Source organism: Miscanthus floridulus, chromosome 1 (genome assembly GCF_019320115.1).
Source record: "Miscanthus floridulus cultivar M001 chromosome 1, ASM1932011v1, whole genome shotgun sequence".
Classification (NCBI taxonomy): domain Eukaryota; kingdom Viridiplantae; phylum Streptophyta; class Magnoliopsida; order Poales; family Poaceae; genus Miscanthus; species Miscanthus floridulus.
In genome coordinates this window covers 31,869,732-31,878,364 of record NC_089580.1, presented here as the reverse complement: position 1 = coordinate 31,878,364, position 8,633 = coordinate 31,869,732, and the positions used below count along the sequence as shown (strand labels likewise).

The 8,633-nt window shown below is 40.4% G+C and overlaps 1 non-coding gene across 1 annotated transcript; it reads left to right on the top strand.

Annotated features, from left to right (window-relative positions):
- The first annotated feature begins 7,943 nt into the window (after window positions 1-7,943).
- LOC136511332 (small nucleolar RNA R71) lies at window positions 7,944-8,050 on the top strand. The gene has a single exon (XR_010772682.1). It is a non-coding gene; the product is annotated as a small nucleolar RNA R71 (small nucleolar RNA).
- The last annotated feature ends 583 nt before the right edge of the window (window positions 8,051-8,633 follow it).

Genomic DNA, 8,633 nt, shown 5'->3' with positions numbered 1-8,633 from the left:
GTCGGCCATTGGAACTAGAGAGGATGAGAGCTTTGTTGCTGTTGGAGGAGAAGACTTTGATGGGATGCCAATGGAGGCAGGCAAGGGCTCATTTATATAAGGGGGATCAACTTGCAGCAGGGGTCAACATCTATCCATATGAGGTCTCATAACGAGGAAAAACAGAATGCGTTGAAAAACTATGGGATTACGAAGAGGAAGGATCTAGAAGACACGAGAGAGTTGACAGGACGTGAGAGGCATTGACAGTGGGCCGAGCGGACTCTAGGTGGGGCTGGCCGGCCCCACATGTTGGGGTCTTGGGGTGATTTTTCTCATGGTGGTTTCTAACTCCTATCTAATCCTAAAAAGTATATTTTCACGTTATGAAACATTACGGAGGATGGCAGTGGTGTAAATATATGGTAAAATCAGAAAATCTACCTCATCCAAATCCTCAGGTGGTTTTTTAAGTTCTAGAAAGATCTTGAGATGGTGGCCAGTTACCTTAAATAACGTACCTTCATCATTTTAAAGTGTTACCGCTCCATGCGACGAAGTGCTTATCACCTTGAATGGTCCATGCGACGAAGTGCTTATCACCTAGAAAGATCTTGTTGTAGGCGTGATGAGGAACAGAACGTCGAGGACGAAGCGGACAGCAATGTTGTTACGGCTACAGAGGCTGACGTCGTTAGTGTAGCTAGTATAAGTCTTCCACGTTAGTTGTAAAGGATAACAAGAAACCTGTGAACTAAATTATAGTAATCTGTCCTCGCCACTTGCTGCTTCTTCCCCTTCTCCAAGTCGTCTTCTTCCTTTGTCCGATCACTATTGCTAACAAGCGCTTTGCTGGTTCAGAACCTAGCACGAGGTACATGATTTTTTCGTGAACATGTCCGTTGACGCATTTTTTTATTAAGTTGAGTAGTCGTTTACAACGGTATCCGCAACCTAGCACGAGGTGCATGATGAAAGCAGCACGGCCGGGTGACGGTCTGAGGCGTTCATGCTCAGTCCGATAATATAAGCAGGCTGATGGTCGATCGATACAAGCGGCCGGCCTGTCCGCCAATGACATGATTAACTTATTCTAGGCGACGGCCATCGCTAATTGTCAATTAATCAAGATGCTATCCTGCTGGATCGGCACGTAGCAATAGTTTTCAACTGAATCGATCTATTCTTTTATAGGTTTGTGCTACTTTTCCACTACTATTGTAGCACCTCTCTCCAGTTGTTTCATACTTTATCATGCTTGGATTCAGACCTAGTATATCAATCGTCAAGGTTAATATTTGCCTCACTCCTTTATGTATCCACTAATTTGTTTGAATCACCGGCGACCATTTGACTTAAGAGGTATACAATCATCAATCACTTTGCATCAAGAAATGCTAGAAGAATTTTTAATGGTTATATGGTATATGTATAAATATTTAATTTGATATGAATATTACTTATAGATGCAATATTGCATTTGTCCAATAGTAACATTATACACACACACAATCCTTATTATTGTTACTACTGTAATGTTTATATTGAGGTGCCTTGATCTTTAATTCTGCTCCAGGCCACTGAATTCTCAAGACCGGGCCTATATAAGAGCTGACGGGGTTCTTATATTCAATAGACGATAGGCACCTCTTTCCGGTGATGCCTCGTGTAATTTTAAGAGGTAAGTGTGTGTGCATGTGTTTATCATGTTTTGCAAAAGAAAAATGTCGTTATAATTCATTCACTGTTCGATCGCCCTACCACGAAAACATGAAGGGACATTACGGTGTAAGTAAAGTGCACCAGCTGTCTTCAAACTTATTTGTGATGTCAGGTGGGTCTTTATTAGTATTGATCTACAAATATAATGACTGTACCAATCAAGGTCCAAAATTTCTTTAACCAGCGTATACTTGCTTGTATGGCATGCTAATATACATGATTGTATATTTGTATGAGAATGAGAGAGAACTGCCTCTGCCAAAGTTTTGTATAAATTGGTGCTCTACAAAGGTGGCAAATAAAGGAACCTACTGGAAACAATTTACATAGGAAAGTCTCTTAAGCCGTGTAATTTGTAGAGCCAGATGTTTCTAAAAAATTAAATAATGGCAGCGCAAATAGCAAAAAAAAAGATAATTCTAGGACACCCCACAAGTTACACAATTTTCACGCAAACTAAGCGCACCTGCTTTTCGAAGGATTAGAGCCCGAGATCTAGCTACACCCTTACTGTCAACTATAACCCTAGTAAACTCATCAGTCGACATATATACTACTTCCTCACAACACTGCTCTTCTCTCTAATGAGAGTACAACTATTGTATCCTACTCTGGTCAGTGTTCGTCTAAACTCCCAACCTGTAGCTAGGTTGAATGGTAAGGGTAAAGACGATGAGTAAGAATATAGCACAACAAGGCTGCAATATGCTAATAAGTTGAGGAAATAACAAAGCGATTTAAGAATAATGGAAGGCATCAGTGAAAATTCTGCCTCATACTACTACCAAAGTAAATATGTCCATGGTGGACTGACTGAGTTTCCGTGTCACCTGCGATTTTTTAAGATTGCACTCTCATCTTATAATGTGCGCACGTCTGGTGGACTGACTGTGACTACAGAAGACGATGGAGGCAGCGTCTGTTCGCTTGTCTGAATTCTGGAGGAATCTGGATGGTTTGGAGGAATGCTGGATGAATTTGTGAGAGAAAAACACTGTTCCGGATGAAAAAATAAACGGATCAAACCGGGTTTAAGGACACGCGACCACAGAGAGGAAAGGACCAGTACCGAAGTTAATGAGGATCAACAACCAAAGGACGATGATGAGATAGACTACGAACCCGAAGGATCCATTGTTGTAAGGTTGATCTCCTCCCGACTCGGTCCAACGACCAAGTCGGGGCCTTGATCCGTATCCTGATCGGGGGCGCCCAACCGAGCCATGGTTGGTAGGCCCCCGTCGCACAGCGCCATATAAAAGGAGGTAGGGGGCCAGGGCACTCGGTACGAGGTTTACTACGCCGCCAGCAACCCCACCCACAACCCTAACCAATCCAGGGAAGCGCTGCCAGCGACGAGAAGCCCTATTGCCTCGCCGCCGCCGGGGCACCACCGACCTGCACTGCACTCAACCCTCTTCACCGACTTCACCACCGACACCGTCACCATGGCGAGCTCCTCCGCCAAGCCTTGCATAAGCCTTTGAAGAGCCAGTGAACTAACTCTCCACCTTCTTGAGATACTCAGTGGTGGTGGTACATTTTGGGATCGAACCCCTTATTGGATCCTCAATGGAGCCCTTTATCACCATCAAACACATACGGTTTGAACTATCCCACTTCGCACAATCAAGATCGTACTTCATTCTCACTTTTGCATGGTCACACTATCGAGTAGCAAAAGTTGCATCAGTCTCATTTGCTTTCCTCACCGGGTCCACTGGCTCAGTGGGACACGGAGAGATAAGTGCTAGATCATTATTGGACAGCGCAAGTCATATCTCAAGCTTCTCTCGCCATACATTATAGTTGCTTCCATTGAGAGGCGGAATGGATGAGATAAACGTCATTGGGTTGTAGCCTAAAACAACGTCAGAGAAAGTGAGAAACAGTTGAAATAATAATTGCATGCTGTAATTTAACGTTGGTCAAAATTAAAACATACAATATGCTTCTACATTAATTCTATATCACCGTTGGACAGAAATGGAATTAATGCATGGTAAAACTCATTAATAAAATTATAATATTGTGGTCCTCCTTGGCGGTTTTCTGATTAAATCCTATTGGAAATACAGATTCACCAAAACTCATGGAATTTGTCAGTTTAAACCCCTAAGTCTATGTTGGTGATCTATTTTAGTCATTTATGAAAGGTATATTGATAGTTTGTGATGAGTGTTAACTACCGTAAACAAGCCCCCCCCACACTTAGGCTTTTACTCATCCTCAATAAAAGGATGGATTACTCAAGACAACCTTAGACAAGGCATCAACATAAAACCATTCCCAGTCATGTATGTACCGTGGGATTCAAAGTGTCTACCATGAAACTTTGAGCGGTTGAAGAATGGAACAACTTGAAACATATCACCATCTTCCTTCAGTCAAGTCGATTGGAGGAACTTTTAAGATTTTTGAAAACAAAACATAGCTTACCTTCTCCTTTTGTAGTACTCTCGAATCACTTGGTATATGTAGTATTTTTTATCCTCACCAAGGCATTAATGACTTTGCCTTCTTTTTACATACTTCTAAAAGTTATGTGGAGCTCGGATAGGGATAAATGTAAGAACATACTTGCATTGCATATATTGTAATGTCAAAACAAGGATCCAAGGAGAAAAATGTCATACTCTTAGATCAAGATGTGCATGTATGTGGATATGTATATGGTAGCTATCCTAATTCTATTATGCTCTTCGAAACATATCTCTCTTCTTTAAAACTTGAAAATACTTTTTGCAAGAAAACATGGGCTATTTTATTCATCTCTCTCTTTTTCAGGTGGGCATCTAAGTACCCATTGTTTTCAATATCTCGGACACTTGTCCATTTTTTTCAATACCTTTTCTTTTCATGAATAACTTTTGCATAGCCCATGTCTCTTTTCTACAATTGAAACTTTTCAAGAGAGACATTTACCAGAACATGGAGCATGTATCCTATCAAGCATATTTTTATGTCTATTCCTAGTGTAGGAGTAGAATATTTTTGGGTGGATGGAAAACATATTGTTGTGTACTCCTAGTGTAGGTGCAACAGATATATGTGGAGTGTCCATGATCTTGATCTTGAGAGCATGATAAGTTTCTCAACAAGGGTCACAAGGTTTGACCAAACTCAACACCATGAGAAGTAGTATATGTAGAAAGTTTTCCTAGTCTATATATCATGTATGGCTCTGGTAGAACATTACTTACCACAAACGAGAGGTGTAGCTATTTATTTTACTTTTTTAAATAAAATTCTCCAATAACGAGACATAAAGAATCAAGTTCTCATTATTCTACTATATCTTATTCCACAACAACTTAAGTGACATGAGGTCCCTAATAATAAGTTCCCAGCAGTAGCATGACTTCCAGGAAAAGTATTATGTGAGTCTATCATTAAGTCATGACTGCAATAATCTTTCCTCAGGTTTTAAGTTGTTTTATCAAGTGATTTTCAATTTGGTTCAAAATGAAAAGCAAAACATATGAAAATAGAGTGTATGGGTCGCAAACCTGACCGTGGACAAAGCTCAGGGTGAGGCGGCATAGTGATGGGCCGGTCGGCCCATGTAGGAGGCCGGGTGGCCCACTCTAGGGTCCGCTCGATGCCGCTTCATCATACGTGGTTCTTGACTCATTACTTTCCAAATTTCATGATTTTTGCGATCGGATCTCGTCTTGTTGTTGCAGTGTGTCTCCCCCACACTTGTTTCCCTGTATAACTTTCTGCACAACATGTGGAGACAAACGCATATCCAAAAGAAATAGAGAGCAGGTAATAATACGACTCCATTAATAATAAGGCACTTTATTACACAAGCACAAACTAAGCACGAACTTTTATCTGGCTAACACAAACTTTCGATTGGTCTAACATCTGAGCTAAGCGACAAACCTAAACACACGATAACAGTTAACCTAACACTCATTCCTTATCAAAATGACTACCTAATTCTCACTTCTTCATTTTAGCAACAAAATGATTCAAAGTGTTTAAATCTTGTTGTAGACTCTTGCAGTAGACATGTTCCTCGTCGATCCTTTGCTCTAAGGTATAGATAACATAGCTCAGATATTCAATCTTCTTTTCTAAGAGAGCAATGGTCATCCTTGGACGCTTCTCAACCTCTAGAATAGGTGGTGATGTTGCCTTCCTCTTGGGAGGAACAACCTTGATCTGCTCTGGCATAGCTCGGACTCCATCAATAGTGGTATGAGGGGTGACCGACTTATACTTTGCACAAGTAACATCTCCAAATTTGTTGGTCTTCAGTCCAGTCAGCACCTCATGATCATTTGGTGGAAGACGGTTGATTTCCTTCGCCACCTTGAAAAGCTTCTAGGCGTCTGTTGACATTTCTTAGCATCACTCTTAACTAAGTTGTCATCCCTAGCATGATGCTAGAAATGCGTTGTTGGTAATTATGAGAACACTTGTAAACTATATATATAAGGTATCCGCAAACGCACATATAATATGCCATTGTAGCATTTCACTCGGGAGTATGCCAGGTATCGTTATTTATATTTTTATCCATAGGGAGGAGCTATGGGGTTGTGTTGGCATAGAGATATTGACAAATATGTATACTTATGATAAAACCACTCTCATGCTATGGCAGGGGTAAGTCAAGTGATAAATAAATGATAAGTGTAAGGTAATAATGGTATTCTAGAGATAGAAATAGATACTCATAAAATGTAGTAAAGCTAAGCAGGAGATTCGTTAAGAGCAAAAGATTTCTAAGTCATTACTTATCTACTAAGTCTTTTGTACAACCAAGTATATACACTTTCATCTATAGTATAACTAACTTTGGATCTATGCATAAGGAACATTACTAAGGAAGATTAAGAACAGAGCTTGTCTTCCTTCATAATCACGTTCTACATGCTCTACAAACGAGGAGTGGACTACAAAATCTACAGGAACAAAAAAGTTTCATATTTTTACCGGAATATTCTCAGCGATTCCTGTAGGGTAGTGAACCAATTGGTTGGCTAGTTGCAAACACATCGATGTTGGTGTGAGTGTTGAATGGTTGAGCTTGTCGAAGACCTTCTTGGGCATGACACTAACACTTGCTCCAAGATCGCATAATGCATTCTCAAAGTTCTGGCTCTCGATTGAACAATCAATAGTGGGACATCCTGGATCCTTCTTGACAGGTGCTATGTTTAGGATGGCCGCACTACACTCCTCCGTTAACTTAATTACCGCTATGGAGGGCAGTGGTCTTTTATTGTTGAGGATATCTCAGAGATACTCCGCGTAGGTAGGCACCTGTATGGCATCTAGTAATGGAATATTGATATATAACTTTTGAATTACCTCTACAAACTTACCAAACTGCTCATCCATTTTGGCTTTTCGATTTCTACGTGGAAACAGTAAGAGGGTCGTGTCATGAAAATCTTGTTGTAACTCTTGCTCTTGTGGCCCATTTTCTTCATCATCCTTCTTCTCCTCTTCCTACACTACCACTGGTGTCTTACCTATCCTTGTCAGATATGGTGGATCATGAGTAGATTTGCTACCTCTTGTGGTTATGGCATTAACCTTCTCAAGGTTAGTGACAAAAGGCAGAGCAGCGACCAACTGGGCTAATTGAGATTCTATCTTTATTATAGCTAAGTTGGTCTTGTATGGTAGAAGAAACATTATCCATTTTAGTGTTTATGTTTTCTAGGACCCTGTCATTAAAAGCAAGCTTTTTAGAAAAATTCTCGTTAATCCTAGCTTGTTCTAAGATCAAGTCTCTCAAGGATGGTTGCTTGGGATTAGAAGAATAATTACTTGGGTACTTACCTTGGTAATTTGACCATTGTTGTTGATTCCATCCTTGTCTTTGTTGTTGTGGAGCCAAGTTATTGATAACAATGTTTGCGTCTTCTTGATATTTAAGGAATTCAACCCCTGAATATTCTCCACATAAATTTTGAGCATTGAATGCATCTTGAATGGCCTAACGATCTTTCTTGTAATTGTCTCACTGTTCGAGCCAATTCAATAGTACATCCATCTTGGTTGACAGTGCACACACGTCTTCTATTACTTCTTCACTCTTATTACATGATTGAATATTGCATGATGACCAGCCTTGATTAGAGGCTATCTTTTCCATAAGAGTTTCGGCTTTCCAAGAGTAAGTGACATAAATGATCCTCCGGCAGTGGCATCGAGTTGTTCATGGGCTTTCTAAGTTAATCTATGGTAGAAACTTTGCATGAGCAACCAATCTTCCATTCCAATATGAGGGCAATCTGAAACATATTCTTGAAAACATTCCCATGCTTCTGGAATGGTCTCTCCTTTCTGCTGTTGGAAGTTTGAAATCTTTCCTTTTAAGGCATTGGTCTTGCCTATAGGGAAAAAATTTCTAGGAAGGTCTTTGAAGACTTTGCCCATGTATTGATGTGATCTTTGTTGGTGTAGAACCACTGCTTCGCTCTTCCTACAAGTGAGAATGGAAAGAGGAGTAGTACGATGTCTTGAGCAATGTCCTTGATGATGACTGTGCTACTTATCTCTAGGAAATTCTGAAGATGAGCACTAGCATCTTCATGTGCCTTTCCACCGAATAGGGTAGCTTGCACCATGTTTATGAGGCTTGGCTTGAGCTCGAACTCAAGATTATCGGTTTTGAGTGTTGGTCCAATGCGAATGTTCTCAGTGCTTGGAGCAGAGAACTCATGCAGAGTCTTGTTAGCCATAGCTTTAGAAACTGGTGTTGAGCTTCCTCTTTATTCGGTTGATTCTGATTGATAGAAATTGTTGAATCACAACCAATCCTGCAATACCATTGTGAAATCCTACAATAAGATATGAACAAAGGCAAAACAAGGGTAAGCCTGCTAAAGCAGAGGTTATGATTTTATCAATAAGTATTTATTTGGTCAATTCTCTTAGCCATGTTCCCCTCCCCGGCAACGGCA